Genomic DNA, 22,753 nt, shown 5'->3' with positions numbered 1-22,753 from the left:
GTCATAATTTTTTAATTAAATGCGTATAAATATGACATGTTAGGTTTGTGCAAACATAAGAATTCCTCCAACTATACCATAGAGAGGGCAAGAAGCAACCAGTGTACTCCAAATCATGGATCACCGGGCTTAATTTCAGAAAAACAAAATAAGAAGAGCAAAAAGAGAACGAATGAAAGAAAAAGAGATACAACATACATTGCTTCGGGCAAAATTTTCAACATTCTTGAAGACGTTCTATGGACAGATCAACCGCACTTAATGACCGTGTAAAATTTGATTTGAAACTTTAATTGCGTTTATTTGACTCATATATGGTGCTTTTTTACACTGTATATATGTAGCGAGCAACAGCAATCATAGCATAAAAAAATGAGTTATAGCTTGTGGAACAAGAGGAACATACTTTGACACAGTCAAGCATTGTTGGTCTCATTGTAGAAACTAGAAAGCCGTTCGCTTTCTTGGCAATTTTATTCTATTCCTTACCAAGTAACCATTTTACATAGATTTTATTAATTAAATTACATATATAAATAATGTATGTATATATGGATGTTATCATTAAATATTATCTTGATATATTAATACAAAGTTCTCAAGAACAAATATAATAGTTTAACCTAAAATTATCATAGTAATTAATAAGTTATTTGTTATATTTTAATTTTAGATACCTAATGTCTTAGGACACTAGTTAATGAATATTGGATATGATTAAATACTTATAGGATTAATGATTAATCAAGAAGGAATCAACTCTAGGTAATAAGTATAAGCTTTATGATAGAATTAAGACATTATATTGGTCAAGACAATAAATGTGTTAGCTTATTAGAACTTGACAATAATATTGTACTCTAAGTTAACCTTGAGCTATAAACGATGTAAGAAGATATTACATTATTCTTCTATTGGTTATTGAAGGCATTTCATGTTATCCAAACATTAGAAGTGTTGTTAGACGCTGACCTTGATTAGTAAATTAATTTACTATCGGAGTGAACCTACGTGATTACACACAAACGAGTGGTAAAAGAAAATAATTTATTTGATAATTAAATTAGAGAATTTAATTTAATCAAATAAATATTTTAGTGAAATAATATTACTTTTTTGCTAGCACAAAAAATATAATTAATATAAAAATGAAAAGTATTATTTTATAAATGTGAAAAATTATCCATAAAATAAGAATAATATTCTATTGTTACATATCAAGAATGTGATTAATTATAATAATTAATTATGTGATTTATGAATTATCTTTGTCTTATAGCACGAATTTCTTACAACAAAATATCAGATAATTTTTTATTTTATAAAAATAAAGAGACATAAAATTATTTTAAATATTTTATTTTGTTTGAAAAATGACTCAAATTTATATCTCTTAAATATTATAAATAAGACAAAATACACCAGATGCCAATTTTAAACCTAAAAAGTAAGAGAGAATTTATTCTTTAAAGTTCTACTCGATGAAAGAGTTGATAACAACATATATCACTCTCAATAAATATAAAATCTTCACACACTATTGAAGAAAATTTTTACTAATTCAATAAAGTTACACAAACTTATTCAATAAATCAAAATACTTTTATATAACTATCACCTCTATCACTTGCCAAATTAGCATTGAAGTATGCAGAACTCACCAAGAAGGACAGGCCAAACCCTGTAACAGTTGTCATGCCAGAGCTTAACAGGTTAAGCGAACTTGAATTGACTTTGAACAATGATCATGCTTTTCTTAGTTGTGATAATACGATCACACGCCCTCCCACACGCCCTCCCACACCTACAAGAAGTCAATACTCTGACTCAGACGCGCTATGGGATCTAGCAATCTTGGTTCGTGTACGGACTTACTCATCATGAAGAAAACAATCATCATGTAATCCATGCAATTCAAATTATTCAACTGAAAGGAGTCAAAATCAAGCCATCAATACATGGTTTCTAGAATACTTTCCAATTGGAAATATTTTTTCTTCCTAACAATTGTAATTATTGATATGATTTTGAGCAACTTAGGAGCTAATATCCAAGGATGGTGCTGGGGAATTTAAAGCTACCCCAAGAAAGGAATATCGCAGCTGTTAAAGATTGAAGATGACAGACTAAGAGCATCAAGATTCAGAAAACGAATCCATGAAGCAAAAAGAAATAAAAAATGAAGCAGGTCAATTGTGTAAATTCTCTATAAATTTCCTTTCACAAACAATGATGTGCAGGAAGTTCATTCATGTGTTGTCATAATGTCACACCTTACATCATACTCAACTTTATAAGAATTTGCAAACTTTAAGTGAAAAGGAAGCTTAGAATTTCCTCTTGCAAAGAAAAGTATAAGAAGATCAACATAAATAGATGAATTATACATGGAGCTTGGTATAAGAAAAAGAGAGAGATAGCTAAAGAAGCATTGCTTTGGATTCCCTTACCATGCAAATGAAAAGAAGCAAATCACATTGTCCAAAGTCCTTACAACAATGATATAATAAGATTTTTGTCGCTTCGGCTGGTGTATTTTTGTCATTATCCTGTGGTAATGAGTTATGACTTATGGATCCCCTTAACTCTTGTTATATTCATGATATCTAAATGAGAAAATGATTAAAATAGTAACTACAAATGACCAAATGTAACAAGGAGGTCCAATAGGCGGCAAATATGAAGCCAAATTAAAATTGGTTGAATTTTTTAGCAGGCATGATTTCTTTGCGGTGGTGGATTCAGAAAATTGTGGACTTCAGACTTTATGATTTTATCATGATGTCGTGTCCCTGTTTGTCAACAGATTAAAATATAAAAAAAAGAGTAATTATTTTGAGTTTAGTTTCAATGTAATATCAATATACAACTAATATTTCATTTCATTTTTTCTTATGTTTTTATATAAGTCGGATCCATTTTGTCATTTTAAGCAACCAGTTCTTATATTTTGGCAGAAAAAAGTGAGTATTCTGATGGTAAAACACTTAATTGAACGTTACTTACCATTAAGAAAATTGGAGCATGCACACTTTTTGGATAATGATTAAAGAATTAAAAGTAAAAAATTTGCTATAAGAAAATATTATATATTAATTAATATCTCTCTTGTGATTTTTAATATAAAAAAATATTTACTAATTTATTAATTAGTGTTGTTACAACATTCGTGAAGAAGACTTAGTCTATGAAAAACACTAATAAAGTGTCTTTAAAATATACACTAAAGAATTAAAAACAATTTTCTTTTATGAGAAAGTATTATAAATGCACCTCTGCAATGGTTTTCATCAAACCCTCAAAAAAAAGATTTAATAAATTATCTTTATTTGTTAATTTCTAACGAATTCATTAAGGACACTTAATAGTGAAACCGTACCTTACTACCTTATGAAAAATGTTAGTGACAAGTATTTTTTTCCTAGAGTACTAGTCAAAGAATTAAAATGAATTTTTTTTATAAAAATAAAAAACTTTTAATGCACCTACATCATATTCTTTGTTTTAATACAAGATATTGTCTAATTTATCCCAAGGAAAAAAATAGCACCAGATTGTTTTAACTCCATTAATTTGGGATAAGTTGGACAAGTCCTTAAATACATTTAGGCATGTAAGATTCTGAAATCAAGCTTCCATGAAAAACAACATTCGCACTACAGGAAGTAGCCAGCTGGTCCTCACCTTTGTTAGTTCCACAAAAGTTGCTCTGGTTTCCACATCACAAAATTCACTACTAGTATACTTAGGCCATGAACACACCTTCTGGGTTTCTCCGAGCTCCTCCTACTTCAGTCCAAATGAATGACACCAAGTTTATCAAAAGCTTGTTTTTATGGATCTTAAAAGCTTGGTTCATGGGGCTGGTTCTGTTTGCCACGGTGACATCATCGGAGTACAAGGCAGAAGATCCTTCAAGTGGTCTTTTCTGCATCAGCGATTGTGCCACGTGTCCTGTAATTTGTTCACCCCCCCCCCCCTCCAATGCTAATAACACCACCACATCCTCCAACTTCACCTTCAGCTCCACATTCTCCACCACTATCTTATTTGTCACCGCCTCCTCCGAAGTCACAATTACCACCACCACCTTTCAAGTCCTACAACACGCCACCTTCAGGCTTGGCACGGCCACAACCTACGGTAATCTCTGCGCCGCATGACTTTGCCTATCCCTATTACTATTTTTACGCTTCCGGTGCTTCTTCTCTCTCAATTCATGCACCCTTTTTTGGTCTTGTTATTCTTCTTCATTGGGTATTCTATTGTTGGTGAAATGTGTTATTTGAGAAAAAAACAGGACTTCTCGTGTGGAGTGTTTGTGTTTCCACCCTTGCGATTATTTTGTGGCAAAAAAATTGCGTTACAACGGCTTGCATCATTGCCTGTGAAATATGTAGGCTATGCTTGTTTTCTGTTTTTTAAAAACAGTTTTCTGTTTCTAAAAATTCAAAAACTTGTTTGATGAATGAAAGCCAAGAAAAAGGTTGGACGCCACTTTTATTTGTACTGACATGCAGACTGGTACTTGACAAAACTCCTGCGACAGTATTGTTGCATGGCAATTAAACTATACATATTTTTTCTAGCGGCAACAGTATTGTCTCTGCATTCACTTCTCATTGTTAAATTACAAATAGTTTTCAAAACATATTAAATTTTATATTAGAAATTGAGTGACAAACACTGCAAAATTGTCTTTCAAAACAGTTTTTAAAATAAAAATCTGAGTAGAGAAACAAACATGCCCTTATTAACAAAAACGTAATGCATGGTAGTACATACAGGGTTGATGGAATATGCACAACTTCACATTGAAGGAAAACACATGGTATTAATATCAAGTTTAATGAAAACGTCGTGTTCAATATAGGAAATGAAATTACTATGAAATTCTATTGTTTTTTTGTAGAGAAGGAAAAAAAGGGGGAGAAAATACATGTAAAAGGTTCAGGGAATAATGAAGATGAATTACAAATTAGAGTTTAAAGAATAATCAAAGATGGGTGCAAAAGTAAGCTTTAAAGAATAATGAAGGTGGAGGGTGCAAAAATAAGGTTTAAAGAATAATGAACGTATATACAAAAGGATATTTTTTATAATGAAAAATATATAAGAAAAGAGAGAGAGAGAGGTATACTTAGTCAATTGAAGGGCAAGTAGCAGAAGCCTTTTTTTTTTGTCTTTATTTTTTCCCTGATTTTTCACTTTTATTATCTTTTTTGAGATATACTGCTTTGGACTCATTCAAATATTTTTTGCTTTTGCTAAGGCCCAAATTACATATGAATAAAAAAATAATTAAATTTAAACAATTAAACCATTACAATTATTTTGAGTTAAACCATTAAATTTCTTTACAAAAAAAAAACCATTAAATTCAAAACTAAAAGCTAAAACAAAACAAAATGGTATCCACAATTGTTACAACTTTTAACTTATATAAAATGTACAATTAATGAGTTACGAGTAAAAAATTAAATTAGTAATTAAATACTCAATGAACAATAAAGTAATTCAGTACAAAATGAAACTTTCTAGTAGAATTAATGTTTTCCGGTAGAATCAAGAACAATATCTAGCATTGCATTCGGCTTCACAATAAAGATCTAAAAATTGGCTGATACTCAACATTATCCATATTAATTAGATGTGTCATTTTGAGCCAAAGTCAAGGCTAGCTCAGATGTACTTAACTATAAATAAATTTAATTATTTTTGTCTTATTTAATGATACTTTTTTAATTAATTTAGATTTTATTTCTAATGATTCTTTTATTCTTGATTCAAGTTTCGCTGAAGGACACTGTACAAACAAAAACTTATTTGTTTAAATATGAATGATAAAATTAAATAATATTAATTAAATTTCTTAATTAGTACAAAAATTAACTAATTTTACTTATGAGTGTAGAGGTAATACATATGAATCACATAATTATATGGGCTCCAAAATATTTGATAATCTATTGGGCTGAGTTTTATTTTATATAAAAACCAAACCTATTAAGGGAATTTCTAGGAGCACCTAGTATTTTTACTCGAACACCTAGCAACACAATAAAAGGACTAAAATGTCCTTCACTTTTTCACGGATCGACGATTCATGAGATTTTTTTTACGGATTGGGAATCCATAGGCCCAATATGAAAATTAATGGTCCAAGGATTGAACTTGTGTCTCCTTCATTATTAATATAACGTTCAAACCAACTGAGCTAATTGACACATTATGTTATAAATAAATAGTGTTGTTATATATAATAGACCCAAAAATTATATAATGAGTTTTTCAATATATAAAATATATTTTTTAAATCTGTTTAAAATTTAGTAATTTTGTACTTTATAATGCAAAATCAACTATTAAAAATTAGTTTTTTTTATAAAAAAAAGCAATACCCATTAAATCTAATAATCAACTACTAATGGTGTGAATTATATTTGAAAGACATCTAAAATTTTAAAATATATATTGTTTGAAAATAAAGTAATACATTTTTACAAAAATATCTTTAATTTAGTATCAACTCTTAATTACTAATTTTTTAAAAATTGTTTACAAAATTTCTGAAACCCCACAAAAGTAGAGCCTTAACGACCTAGTTTATATACTATCATGATAGTAAAAAATTTTAAAAATTATTTTTTTAGAAATTTTTTATTCATTTAATTTATTTACAAAATTTAATAATTAAACAAATTTGATATTTAATTGAATGATTTATTTAGATGTTTATTATAATGATTAAAAATTAAATAAACATGATATTTAATTGAATGATGTATTTAGATGTTTTTTTTATAAAAATTGACAATTAAATAAATTTGATATTTTTTTACATATGCAAATACTTATTAAACCTATGATTTTTATTTATAATTTATATATGCAAATAAATAAATTATTAGATAAAAAATAATCACCACAAAATTTATTATGTAAATTTACATTTACATTAAATATAAATTAGAAATTTTAGTATTATATATAGCGAAACTATTTATTTATTACATAATATGTTTATTAGTTCAGTTGGTTTAAGTGTTCTATTAATAATGTAGAAGATATAAATTTGATCCTTGCCTGGACCATTAATTTTAAATTGTATTTTTGAAAAAAACATAAAAAAAATCTTATGGACCACGTATGAATTGGGAATCCATAAGTCCAATACGGATTGACAATCAGTATAAAAAAAATTCATAAAGATTGTTGATCCAAAAAACTCATACAGATCGTATGGATCGTCGATCCATGAAAAAGTGAAGGACATTTTAATCCTTTCACTGTGTTGCTGAGTGTCCCTAAAAATTCCCACCTATCAATCAACAAAGGTCTAAATGATTAAACCAATAAAATTCTAAATCTACGTGGGAAAGGTATGGATTTTAATTATCTTGTTATTGTTCATGTGTTTGTTTGTGTCATATGATATGTTCTCACCAAGAGTAACTCTTGGAGAAAGCTAATATAAAAAAAGATATTATAAGACTATTTTTTATCAAGTTGTTAATTATTAATTTTTTATTAATAAAAATAATTGAACTTATATTTTTTTTCTTATTTTTTATTATCAAATCTTATAATGACTTATTGTAAGGCTAATATATTTCAAAACAGTAACAGAATAACCACTAGAAAATTATATTTAATTATCTCCCCCACCCCACCCCACCCCTTTTCTTTTTGTTTTTAGCATGGCATGACTTAGTGGAGTGCAAGGAATTGAAGGAGGTAACATGTTATGCTAACGTTAATGGTGACATTTGTCCAATAAATTAACTGATTAAACCAGTCGAATCCACCTACTTTCATACATCTGAAGCCTCTCAAACAAGGACCACCCTAGCAACAGACTCCACCGAATCCGTCCCTCAAATTGAAGCCTTTAATTCAAATTTTTTTATTCTTGTCATAGAAAACCTAGAAAGAAGCCCTTAAAAAAAATGGTCATGGTCTATAACTCCGTATATCCGCAGCATTGTATATTCGCAACGGGTACAGATTACTGCATTTAGTATTTATCTTTACTGCGTGTGAAGGACTAATCTTTCAATGACAAGCATAAAATTGTTTTCCTTCAAATAATACTAAGTTTGATCTAATAAAGAAATGGATAAAACTTAGATTAAATATTCCTTATATTATTGTTGTTAGTTCTCGAATCAAAATAATGATGACATTTGAATTATTTTCTTTCTAATAGTATTAAATATATGTGCAATATGTTGAGGGTTTTTTTTCAAAAAAAATAATTACATATTTAATTTGAGAACTTGATGGTAATTATGTAGGAAATTAACCTGGCATAAGTTCTGCCTTGTATATTAATTCAAGTGATTCCTTTGAGCTTTTACTAACCAATTAGCAACTACATGTGTTATTTGTTTTATGTTGTTAGAGTTTAATGGACGTTTGCATTTGACTCAATGCATAAAAAAATTATCCTTTCACGTTTTCCCTCATAACGGTATGTCTTCCCAACAGGCATCCAAACACAACCTAAGGGATTGTGAAATCTTGGTGATTGTTCCTTATACTGTATCTAATCAAATATAATTCTACTTTAAAAAATATATATTTCTTCTTTTTTTGGGGTGATGGCAGGTGGGAGGGCGGGGCATGGATTGGGACCATTTGATGCATGCCTTCTTTCCATACTTTCCAATATAGAGAAATATATAATTTAATAGTTTTCTTTTATTTTATTTGTTTGTCTGCTTAGCAAAATCGTTAGAAAAGTTGGTTTAATAATTTGATTAAATTCTTGCCTAAGGTGAAAAGTGAAGCAGATAAGGTCAATATCAAAATATAGTAATCAATCAGATTTTTTAAAATTTAATGTATGCAGTTTTTAATCTGTTAACTATTTAGAAATAATTTTTATTAGAGCTTTTAAGCTTTAATATATAGTTATTATAGAAAGAGAATATATAGTTATTATAGAAAGAGAAAAAAGGTTATGAATGGTGTAAAATAATTTTATATTATCATCTAATCATAATCTATTATATATTATAAATTTATTAATTTTTACAATAATTATTTTAGAAATTATGATAACAGTAATTTGTAATTAAATAATAAGATAAAATATTAAACCACACACAACACATACAATTTGGCACTAAATGATAGTATGAATGAGTTTTATACAGTGATTGCATATATTACTTTTATTTTGTTTTTATAATTGGGGGAAATGATTATTTTCACAACAATTTCCTGGTATTTTATTAATAACCAACACAATAATTGTGAACATTGGCGGGAAGTTGGTTATTTAGATAACCAGCTTAATATCCGTGTAATGCACTATTAAATTTAAAGGGAACTTTTTTAAAATTATATAGAAAAATTATATTAATAATTACATTAATTTTTTATATGATTAAAAAATATAAAATCAATTTAAATATTCACAAAACATAATTTATTATAATTTAAAGATGATATATATTAATTAAATCTTCATTTGATTATTTTATTTCATTGTTTTTCAGTATCATTAAAACATCGGACTGCATGACGTGTAAATTTTGTACGCTATTTATATTTTTTTTTTCTTTTTCCTTTTGTTTAATGATTTTTGAAGCTTCCTTTCCTTGGAAAAGAAAGTTTATAAATTACTAGTATTTTGATAAGAGTGAAAAAAAATACAATAAAACATCAGAAGCTAGGCAAAGTTGATAATGTATACATCAACTGACACATCAAATCTTGATAAATCATGAGCTTGTTCTCCCCCTTTCATTTTCAATGAGTGATCTAGTGCGCAGATTAGTTATCGAGAATCGTTTTAATTTAATTAAGGGTTTCCATGGAATTCAAGTGTTTGAGGTATCACATGATAAATATTGTTCTCAAATTGATCCAGAGTAGTTAGATACGTACTCAATATATCCGACGGTGATCCCAAAATCCCCTACACAATTGGTATCAATCTGATGCCAATTAATTTATTATGAACAACTGCAACAAACATAGACGAAAACATTTATGCATCCATGTCATCTCATCAGTGTACACATTTCTTTCCCACGAGGATCTCTTCAAAGCACAAAGAAAATAGAACATCAGGTGCTTTCTGAGCTTCCCTTTAGAAGCACAAAGAAAATAGAACATCAATATTGATTCTGTATCGCACAGGTCAATATGTATCCATAGCATACCGGCAAGATTTTCAAAACCTGAAAGTGTGCAAACTTACAGTTTAACAAACTAGAGTGTATTGGCAGTTGAAATTAAACCTTATATCTCATAACCCTAGAGTGTATAGAATGCTTATTAGTGCTATTAGAACACTATAAGGAATTAAAGTAAAAAACTTTTTATTGAAAGACATAAAATTATACACTATTTATAAAAAAATTGTGATTTCCTATAATTTTTATATTAAACTCTCATTTTAATTTTTGAATCAATAAAATAAAGCATATTGGTTAGCACACTCATTTTTTTTAGCAAAAAAGAAAAAATTATCAGTGGGAGTAGAAAGGATACCCAACTGTTACATCAAATTAATTACTTTGTCCTGCAACTTTGATGAATCAAATAAAGCTAATGGATGTAACCAATTAGTATAAGAGATTAAGAGAAATTCATGCCAATTAATCTTTGCTTATTTCCGTGTCGATGCTCTAATTTTACATTTTTACTTAATTTCATCTTCTTTTCAATATCCAAAATATTCCTACTCAGATTGTCTGTTTACAAAAATAAATTAACTCAGTATAGCAGTTAAGTATATAATGAAAAAGCTCCAATCAGAATGCAATCTGTGATCTGAAAGATAATAAAATCGCTTAATTTGCTGATCCAATTGTATTCTTAACCGATTAACCTTGAAAATTTAAAAACCCTAAGGATTATATATATATAATTTAATCTATACCCGACCTGATTTTCCATTATCTCTTTTAAAGATGGATATATATATATATATATACCCAAAGCAATATCATCAAAGAAAAACCATGCTCCTTGACTGTCTGAATTGAATCAAAAGACGAGCTAGGTTTTCCAGATGCTATAATTAATTAATTAGCAAGACTCGGTCTCTTACTCATCATAAGTATATATGTTGACTGAGAATAACGTACAACATTGATCAAACAATTAGTGTTAGATAATTATAAATGTTAAAATAGATCTGCATCAAAGCACATGTCTGCCTCGGAGACAGGTGTTAAGCTTTTGATGAAGTAGCTAGGTACTGCAGGTCAGCATGCTAAGAAGATTGCAAGAACTAATTAAGAACAATCTGAAAAACGCACACACCTGTGATATGTATGAGATCGATTTGATGTGAATATTATTTTGCTTATAGTGAGGTCCCAAGCTGCTACTTAGGGTTAGTCCAAGCACCAAAAGGGAAAGCAAGAAAATAAATACAAAAAAAAAGTATATAAATAGAAAATGAAAAGGATTGAGAGATGGTGATGGGATGACAGATAGAGAGTAAGCACACATAGCTTCAAGCATGAATCGTCATCGTGCAAGAAAATACCATGTGTGCTCACTCTCTTCTGTCATCTCCCTTAGCCTTTAACCTTCTCAAAATAAATGAAAGTGTTGATATGTAGTTGAGTGGTTCTTCCCCTTAAATTCATTTCTGAAAGGGTTCAGAAGACTTATGAGGAGACAATCAATTTATAACCATGTTTCCTCTATATTTAACACAAAAGCTGTTTCATTTGATTTGAAATTTTGAATATATATGAAAGGAAGAAATAAGAAACTTGAGATGTTTGTGTGAAGAGGTGAAGGGAGATAAAGGGGTTTATATAGAGCCTGAAAGAGAATTTGCTTGCATCACGTATGTGAGGAATAAATGTGAGTTTATCTTCCACTGGCCATTCTCAAATATTTTAAACATTTTACAGAAGAGAAAAAAGAGAAAGCATAAAAAAGAAGCTAGTGTTGAAACTTTATCTTTATTATGATCTCTCCGGCCACCCATATGCAACTAGCCCAAAACCCATTTGGCCATTTATTCATTGTTGTTACCAACGCATCTTGTAATTCTAAATCTATTAACCCTCCAATCCTCGCTATTCAGCATCCCTTAATTGATGCCCTATCTTCAATTCTCTACATATGCATCTAGAAGAAATTAAAATTCTTGTGTTTTCAGTTAAAGATAAATCTTTTATTTTTTATCATAAGATGTCTACTGTGAGTGAGTGCTTATAAAAAATATAGAAGTATTTAAGCATCAAAAGTTAATCTATTACATCTTTTGTGTTAAATATATGAGGAGACAATCAATTTATAACCATGTTTCCTCTATATTTAACACAAAAGCTGTTTCATTTGATTTGAAATTTTCTTGTGAGTGAGTGAGTGCTTATAAAAATGTATATGTGTAAGGGATTGAGCAGAGTGGAGACAAAATTTATAGTCCTTATTGAAGGAGGAGGTGAAAGAATAGTTTTCATCTCATTTAGATGGGTGGATCTGAACCTGGTCTACGACATTCCCGATCTTAGAGATTATACATACATAAGCGTTTGATTTGAAGCAATTTCATATCGGTACAAAACTTTTCAATCAACAGTACTGCAATTTATTAAAACTAATTAAGCATATATATATATATATATATATATATATATATATATATATATATTCGCTTTTTAGATAACAATAATAATGTCTATATTGATTCTTGTAAATGAGAGAAAGTCGATCATTGAGATAGAATGGTTCCTGCTCTGAAATATCCCCATCAAAAACTAATTAAATGTAGTATTATTGTTGTCCATCTTTTAAGGAATATCCACGGTGCCCTTGTTTTTACACAATATGCTGCAGATCGAATTGAAGCCCAACACATGGAACTATAATGGTTCCTTTAACAAAAGAAGGAATTACGTTAAAGAACTAATTGGCCAGTTAGTGCTCAACATTGCCTCATACACACAAAAGGTAACACGAAGATCTAATGCCCCGCTAAAGCAGTTTAAAGTATATATGCTTTATGCCTTATTTTAGTTCATACATTATTGATGTCATTAACGTTTATGTTCGAAGCAATTGCAGCAAGTGTGTGATTTGAGTTTGAGGCACGTTATGCCTTTGACAATTCCCACATTATGTAATTAATATTATTATATGTATAAATTGTATATTAACCACTTTGATTGGTTCAGCTGTTTTGTCCCTGCTATTATATATGGATGCATCGCATATTGAACCTCGCGATTCGAGGGAGCTAAACCAATCATTTTTGCTGTGTAAATTTCTTGTGTTCTTGTTACAAAAACTCTATATTCTTGGACATATATATTGTGTCTCTGTTACATTCTCTAAAAAAATTCAAAAAAAAATTTTATAACAAAGAAAAAGCCAGAAGAAGAGGAAAAAAGTGTGTAATTAAATGGTTAATTTATAGAGATAAGAAAAAGGTAATGTTACAGAAATTATTTTTTAAATAATATAACTCAAATTATAAATTGGGTCTCACATAAATTGCTAAATAACTAATGGAAAATTTAAGTGCACAGTGGCAACACCCCCAAGAATGATGGTCATTATTGATTGCATATATAGATTGATGATTGATCACGCGCCAACCAGATCTTGAGTCAAAGGCTGTTTCACACCTTGTGGGCATGAAATACAGATCTTGAGGCCGGCCGTGACTACATACCAGCCTATATACTATATAAATTTAAGCCAACTATATAGTATAAAAAATCCACTATTTATTATACTTCCAATGATGATATGAACTATGAAGTGATGGGATATCACAAGGGGGAAACTTATATCTATATAGGGTTTCCCAATAAGGAAGGACCACGTAAGGTTTTCTAGAATTTAACCCTTTTTGGTGGAGTGAAGAGAATGGATAATGTTAGTACATGCTCGTTAATTCCAGGTGCTTCAACAAACATGAGGGAATGAGAAACCAAATATTTTGTGGATAAAGAAAGCCCACTTGCATATGATCTTCACCAACAACAATTATGTAAGCATCTTAATACTGGCCATCGGCAAAACGCCAACACTTCTCTTTTACTTTTTGTCCATATAAGATAATGGAAATAAAAGAAGTAAACCTTTGGACTAGCACGTTCTACATTGATCCTTTCAGATTTCTACCAATACAACTTTCGGCCGACTAATGGGATATGTCTATGACCATATATAAACATACGTACACACCACAAAAAAATGTGACATAGCAAAAAAAATTATTTTTATTACTCTTTCCCCTCAAAATAAATATTATATTTAGAAAAAAAAATCTTTCAAATTAAGTGTTACGTTTAATTTTTTAATGTAATATAATTTTTTTTCACTAATGCTCTTAATAAGTATATTTAATTTTTAATATAATATTAATATTAGTTTTGTAAAATTATTAGCTACTCTCTTTTTCTTTTATTAATTTTCTTGTTTTGTGTAAAAGATTTAGGATTACACTTATTTTAAGACCGAAGAAATATTTGTTTTGTTAGTATATTATTTTAATAGAAATTGAATTGTTAATATAGATAATATAAATTTATATATACAGTAAATATAGCATTTTTATTAGTATATATAAATCTATGACAAGTAAACACTATTATTAGTACAACGAATCATCATATTATTAATATAAATATACAAAGTAATTTATATTAGTAATATAATTTACATTAAATTATAGATATTATACCAATAAAATTATTGCTAACGTTCAACTTTTATAGGTTAGTACATCTGTACATGACTTATATTATTTTTATACTGAAAGTCAAAAACATATATACACACATGTACATATTTATCTCAACGATTTATAATTAGGATGATAAGTATCCAAATCTTTTAATTATTTTATGAGTTTAATAACTATTAAGTGTATATTTTTCTCTTATTTTACATAAGGTTTACTGATTACATATTTATTTTAATTATCTTGTTATTATTTTCTTAAATCCTATTTATAAAACTCAAGTTTACAATTATATTTATTTTTTTATATAAGAATTAATTTATAGTATTTTGCATCAATTATTTTTAGACTAAAAATATTTACAATTAAAAGAAAAAAAATATATTGACAAAAGTAGAAAAGAAAAAATATTAATGATAATGATCATTTTAAAAAAGTTACTAAAATGTAAGATATTTATTGTTATAAATTAAATTAATGATTTGTTTATGAATTAAATAATTGAGTTTTATAAATAAATAAAAAAGAGTAATATTTTTATGTGTTTGTTTTTCGGCATTGATGGCATCATTAAAATAAATGTTGAATTTAGTTGAATTCCCACATCGTGTGGTTGGGGTTGGCCTGGTCAAATGGGCGACTGATTTGATTCCATTAAGATATGTAGTGGGTGGGGTGATGACATTGAATCTATCTGAAGGGATAAACCCTAATAATCCTAATACTACTGTGCACAGTGCACGTCCTTTGGAATTCGATACTCTCTCTACACACCGCTCCAGTGTGTTGGGAACTGGCCAACAAACAGAAACAAGTCAGTGAAGGCCCTTGCATGCCTTATCAGAAATTAATGGGGTCAATTCCATTTCCATCTCTCCTTTTTAATTTTTTATTTGGTTAAGATGGTGGGGCTGAAGTGTGAGGGCGTTGCCAACTCATGCATGTGACCATAATTTGGAGCCATGTGCTTCATATCACATATTCATAAGTATCTTTTAATTTACTGCTGTGAACTGTGCACGCCGATATATATTGGCTGGGTGTGGCGGTGGTGTAACAATATATCCCCACCTCTGCACTATTGCAGAACCTAGTGTGCTTGGGAAGGTGGATGGATATATATATTTTTGTCCTCGATCTATCTTTAACTATTTTATGCTCTCTTTTTTTCTTCTTTCTTTCCCTTATTTTTAGTCTTTACAAAAAGAAGTTCAACTTTATTCCTTTTGTTCTATTTGTTAATAGTAAGAGAATGGTTGGTTGAAAAGTGTGACTTGTACTAGAATGAGATACACATTTTCTTCATTTGGTGGTAAATTAAGAATATATAATTTAAAGATGAAACAGCCAGCCAATTCCTCTCTGTGTTCCGTCTAGAGGGTTAATTAATGCATATGTTAGTTAAAGCTTAACATCATATACACATCTTTCTGAATATATATATATATATATATATATATATATATATATATATATATATATATATAGTTATATTTTTTATTAAATAAAAACAAGGCTAATCTAATTGTTTTTAAACAATAATTTCTGATCAATGATAATTTCTTTTGGTAGTGGTTACCGAGAGCTTTTTCTTGACCATGCTCATTTCTCTCTCTTAATTCCTGCGGGAAGCTTAGCTAGTTGAATTGTTTTTTTTTTTTTTGTTATTAAAAAAAGTTTATTTGAGTTGTGTTCGGATAACTAATTAGAATCAGGATAAATTTTAAGATTTGATGAGACTTATAAAATATTTATAAATTATTTACTAATAAATTTTTTGATTAAAAACAAAATTAAATTCATGTTCTTATGATATATATAAGCTCATTTTTTACCAACTATATCATTCTTTATTGGCATCTAGTTGAAGTGTTGAACCATAAAAAAATGTTGCAGAAATCAAATTGAATCTTACTTCGAGATGTGACACAAAATAACAAAAAATTCAGGTCTGCTCACATGTAATATAACAACTAAACCTGTGCAGTGTAGTGTGCAGTGGTCTTTTTGGTCTACGTTTGGCATATTTCTGACCATGTATGTACATTGTACATGGACTGCGAGCACAACACTTGGACAGTGAAAAAGCCCGATGATCAGTGGGGAAAATGGAAATGCAGAATCAAATAATAGCTTTAAAAATTATGGTTAAATTAAATTTTTATCCCTTAATTTGATATCTTTTAGTTTTTTTTCAATTTATTCCTTTAATTAACAATTCAATTTAGTTTTATCATTTAAATTTAGTCCATAATATTAAAAAATTATACTTTATGATAATTTAAAATCTCATTATGTAATCTTAAATCGTCATACATAAAACACATAGGTCCTAACATCATAAGATGAAATAATCAAATTGAATTATTTTTAAAAATTAAAGGATTAAATTAAAAAAAATAATTTAACCTTAAATTAATTAACAAGTAGATTTAAAATTTAAAAATAAAGTAGAAAACAATACTAGTAAAAGCTAAAAATAAAAATAAAAGTACTATATTGTAAATATGTTTTACATTTAAGTTGGACAATGATCTAAAATCATGTTTAAATGTTAGTTAACATAATTTTAAATAAATATTCACATGTTTAATTTTATATTAAGGATTTTATTTTATGTTTTAAATAAGTTTAAGCAGATTTTGCATTGAAATATATATATATTGTAAGTTGTAACTTACTTTTTAACTACAAACATTTAAATATAAATTATTTTACTTTAAAACCAATTTAATCAAAAAAAATTGCAAATGTTAACCAAAACATACACCTACACCTTTCACAACTTAAATTAGATTCTTTGTTTTTGATTTTTTTAAATATTAATAATTATAATATTTAGTTAACTTAATTCCATAAATGGATTAGATTGATTAGACTGAATCTTTAATTAAAACCTTAGACGATTAGTTAAAAATCCCCTATCCTTCTCTTAGAAAATATTTAAATTTTATTGAGGGTTCATTAAGTTCTTTTGTTGGATATCAACAAGCAAAATAATGGGTTTCTAGGTAACTTAATTTTGATACTCAATTGTAAAAAGATGGTACTGTATATTCTTGATCACTTATTAAGAGATATAAATTATTATTGTGTTAATCTTTGTTGGTTTTCTCTTATTTTCTAAAAAATGTGCATTTTTAGTTTTTTATTTTTTAATTGAAATTTTTTATTTTTCTCTTTTAAGAAGTTCGTGATTTTAATCTTTTATTTTTTAATTGAGATATTCAATTTTCTACTTTTAAAAAATCAATAATTTTAATTTTTGTGTCTAATTTATTTCAAATATTGATTAATATACTTTGTAAATACGTGACAAATATTTTTTTAAAATTATTTAATTACTAACAAACTTAATTTATTAAAAAATATAGGGTAAACAAGACTAAATTAACCAAGAGAATTAAAATTATAAATTTTTAAAAAATAAGAGATGTAATATCTCAATTAGAAAATAAGAAAATTAAAATTACAAATTTTTTAAAAATAAAAGACAAATTATCTCAATTAAAAAATAAGAAAACTAAAATCATAAATTTTAAAAAATAAATAGACGAAAAATATATTTTAACCTATATTTAAATACATAATTTTAATATAATTGAAATACTAAAACAATCAGATATACCTAGCTAATTAATCTCCATTACAAATGTGAAGCGTGAGCACGTATCACTGTAACCCATGTCATATTGTGCATCACGTCGCGTATATCCCATGCCTAGCCTATATGGGAAAGTTTAAAAATCCAAAGTTGAGACAAGTTTAGAAGCTATGAGATCTTTATTTTATTTTATTATGGTACGTACATTTATAATCATCACTAGTTAGTTCAAATATAACGTCGATTGCTATATTATTAGATTCAACTTTTAATATTTTGATAGTAAGATAAGATTAATATCTATTGATTTATTCATCATTTGAATGTATATACACTAAAAATTATTTTTCATAACTTAAACCTTAATCTACTTGTTTTTTATAAGCAAAGTTGGCAATATTATATAAAGAAATAGTACCTTAACGTACAAAAAGAATACACCTTAATCTACTTAATTCTTTCACATTTTCTGCAAGGTGGACCTGATTTTGTTTGGAGATGCAATGAAACTTTTGCATGCCCCACCCACGCGCTCTCTCCCTGTCTCGTTTCTGGGTGCGATGAATGATATCATCATAAGTTGTGACATACAGACAACATGATAGCTAGCAAGTATAGTAGTATGATCCAAATGTCCAAGTTGTTTATTCCCTTGTTCTTCAGCTAAATGTTATATTCTTACTCATGGTCTACATTGATTTAATAATAATAGCACATCCAAATTAAATTAATTAATTCTTCTTACTCATGTATTTCTTTTAAGCGACAACATCTTGTTTTTAGCAACAAACAAATGAAAGTTCATTAACTATAATAGAATTAGTATTGAATCTAGTCATAGCTCTAAGTCTATCCGATCCAAACTAAAGAACTTTATATTAGTTTAAATAATCAGTTTAATTAGAATTTTGGAATTGTAAATCCGATAATTCCGGTTCGAGTATCAAGTTTAGACACACATGGAACCTGAGACAAATTGGCTTGAACTTCCTCTTAATTAACTTAGGCGTGCTCATGGGTCCAAGTCAACGCCACTTGAAGCAAACTAGATGAGAAATTTCATTTTTTTAATGAAATATCTATTAAATAAATTTTTAGATGATCGGAAAACCTAATTAATCTTCTATAATAAGATTTTTTTCTCAATCATATTTTTTTATCTACAAAATTCAGACATTATTTAAGATATATAATTCTATTTGGACCAGCAATATTTTTTTTGTTTATTGTTTATTAATAAACTCAATCTTCTAACATAACCTGACCCAAATATGATCCAGTTTATCCAATTCGAGTTGTTAAAAAAACAGAGAAAAATCATATCGGGCTAAAATAATTAATGGTGATCAGTTTGAAACTAAATATTTCCAAAACCTTATTCAACCTTCAACCTACTAAATCAATACTTTTTTTTCTTTGATGGGTAATTTTTCATTTAAGATACAATACTTATAAAACAAGATCGAAGTCAAACATATAAAAAATATTCAAACTATAAAATCTCTTCAAAAAACACAACTTGATTAAATTGTATGCAATAAATCAAAATAATCTTTTTTTTAAAAAAATGGTCATAATAAGGTTACAATTTATCCTCTCGTAACATAAATTAGAATAACTATCTTGAATAATAGTGTTTTTTTTTATATAAATTATTCTTCAACAAGAGTATTTTTAAGAAGATTTCTTAAATGAAAGCGTTTTTAATATATTTTTTCACTCTAATATATTTGAATTTTTTAACGGATTATTTCTTTCAACTTATCCTTTTTTTTAACTAAACTTTACTATTTTTCAGAAAAATTAATTTATTATAATTTGAATTATAATATAATTTATATTTTTTTAAAATGTATTATAAAATTTAATTATATAAAAATAAATATTTATCCTTTGAATTAAATAGGCTAAAATAGTAGTCTGATAAAAAAAATAAGAAAAATTATAAATTTAGTATTTTTTGTATAGAATATAAATTTAGAATGCTTACATTTTTGTCTTGAACATAAGAATAAAGGTGGAATTAAATAATAAAAAATACGTATTTTTTTATTTTTAAATTAATAGTTAATTTCTTTATTAGGTTGAAACTTTGGAACAGTTTGGATGGAATCTTGATCACCCTTATGAATTGTTTAGCAAAGATAACACTTTGAGCAACTTTCATGACTAGAAAATAAAATAACTGAAAAAATAGTGAACCATGAAAATACAACCTCATTGGAGAAGACTAAAAAAGTAAAAAACTGAAAAGTGAAGAGTGAGAAACAAACGTGAACGGAAATTTCCTAAGATGGCAAGAGGGCCCAATTTATGTTTTTTGTTAGTAGGCCCGATATAATCCCCATTTTTCCCACCTTAAGACTTAAAAATGTGAGGATAATTACTTAATGCACCCTCAAACCCACCATTGTGCCACCATTCACCCACCCATCATTGTGACTCACGAACTTCTAAGCTGCACCAAACTTATCCTATTTTTTTAATTAATAATCACATGACATATAATTAAGTGTTTTTTTTTTCAGAAGCTAAAAAGCTCAAATACATGCTATACATAAATTGTTTGAGATCATAAACACTGATAGTGGTAGACTACCGAATAATTTTTTTACTATTATTACGACACAGTAGTTTGATCATAAAGGCTTCTAGTGAAACAAAATAAAAAACAATCTTATCCAAATAATATAATAATGTCCATAAGAAGTAGTTTTGATGAGTTGTACCGAGACTGTGGTTTTTGATATTCGACAGCGACGTAGTTAGATGAATGACAAAGCCATCTTCTAAAAACCAGAGATTTGTGAATGAAAAAGTTTTATTTTTATTTTTTTTTAACCCTGTGCCTTCTCTTATTCTTTACGAGTAATGCTACAGGACGGATTCAATGAAAAAAAAATCAGGGATGGCCAAATAAAACTATTTATTTATAAGAAAAAAATCCAACATTTATTAAAATGAATTTGAACGAATGTTTTGTATAACATAATATTTCTTTTTATTATATCCTATTATTGGTATAAAATACTTACAAACTTTGTTGATAATTACTCTTTATCGGAAAATCTAATTATCTATCTTTATTAGTTCTTCTCTCTTAATCAAAAAATTATTAAGTGATTTGAACTATCATATTATCTATGGTCCTAATCAATAATCATGTGACATATAGATAATTTAATATTTTAAATTAATTAAAATCCTTTAGATCAATGAATAATACAATAATTATTATTCACTTATTATGATTATTGGTCGGAATCATGAATGACGTGATAGTCTTAAACTACTTAACAATGTTTTTTTTTATATTTACTTTAACCCACTACTATTTGGACCAATAATTTATCGATATACAACTTAATATTTGATTTATTTTTCTATAATCAAAGTTTTCAAATAAAAATTAAAAAAAATCAGAAATACATGGATACTTATGTTCTTTTTTTATATATATCTAATCAATATCTCTTATTTATCTCTTCATATCTCAAATCTCATTACCTATAACATTTTTACTTTTCTTTCTCTCTCACTAGGTATTGTTAGCATATTAGGTATTTATCAATAATTTTTCTATTTTTTATGATATACTTTCTCCTCTGTTCTTAAAAATATAAGATTATTTTAAAAAAAAATCCTTAAATACAAGGCATAGTGCATTTTAATTATTAACAATTATTTTTTATATAATAAATTGTAAAGTTTTTCTATTTTAAATAATCATCATAATTAAAGTTTTTGACTCTATAAAGCTCAATATAATTTTAAAAATTTGGATCTTTTTGAGCTAATCATTATAATATTGATTAATTTTCATGGGATATAATCGCATTTTTTAAAATATGTATCTTTTTAACGGCATATATTTAGTATTATGCAAAAATCATATCTTAAATTAATTTTTAGAATTTTTTATAAATAACAATGATTTTATATTTATTCTAAAATATGTTCATTGAAATAAATTATTTTATCAGTCAAAGAGATCTGATTAAACAATTTTTTTTGTCTTTTCTTGGTTGAACAGTTATTATATATTTTTATATTTAATTTTTACGAATAAAAAAAATTAATCAATCCGATTCTACACTTACTTGGGTAGTAGTCGCACACTACATTTGGACATTTACGGTAGACCGATCTATGACAAAAAAAAGTTACGCAAGATTTTAATTTCTATAAAGCAATGATATAATTTTTTTATATCATTCATTAATTAAAATTTATTATTACTACAATTTTTAGGATAACTAACATGAGAAAAAATTGTACATAGTAATTTATTATTAAATATTAGTGTAAAAAATTAAATTATTAACATACACTATTTACTCTTTTTTTAGTGGCATTCAATATTTACTCTTAACAGAATGCATTTGGTAATAACCAAAATATTAAATTTCATCTCCATTTATTTTTTACAATTTTTCCTCATTTTCAAATTTTAACCTCACGTCCTACTAAATCTT

General features: G+C 27.2%; 2 long non-coding RNA genes across 2 annotated transcripts; both read right to left on the bottom strand.

Annotated features, from left to right (window-relative positions):
• Positions 1 to 1,458: 1,458 nt before the first annotated feature.
• Positions 1,459 to 2,712, bottom strand: LOC114413996. The gene is made up of 2 exons (XR_003667090.1): positions 2,451 to 2,712; positions 1,459 to 1,927 (listed from the first exon to the last, which is right to left on the bottom strand). It is a non-coding gene; the product is annotated as an uncharacterized LOC114413996 (long non-coding RNA).
• Positions 2,713 to 9,844: 7,132 nt separating this feature from the next.
• On the bottom strand, positions 9,845 to 11,846 carry LOC114414831. The gene is made up of 2 exons (XR_003667276.1): positions 11,284 to 11,846; positions 9,845 to 10,193 (listed from the first exon to the last, which is right to left on the bottom strand). It is a non-coding gene; the product is annotated as an uncharacterized LOC114414831 (long non-coding RNA).
• Between the last annotated feature and the right edge of the window lie 10,907 nt (positions 11,847 to 22,753).

The sequence above is a fragment of the Glycine soja genome, chromosome 6 (genome assembly GCF_004193775.1).
Source record: "Glycine soja cultivar W05 chromosome 6, ASM419377v2, whole genome shotgun sequence".
Lineage (NCBI taxonomy): Eukaryota > Viridiplantae > Streptophyta > Magnoliopsida > Fabales > Fabaceae > Glycine > Glycine soja.
This window is presented reverse-complemented; position numbering and strand designations above follow the sequence as displayed.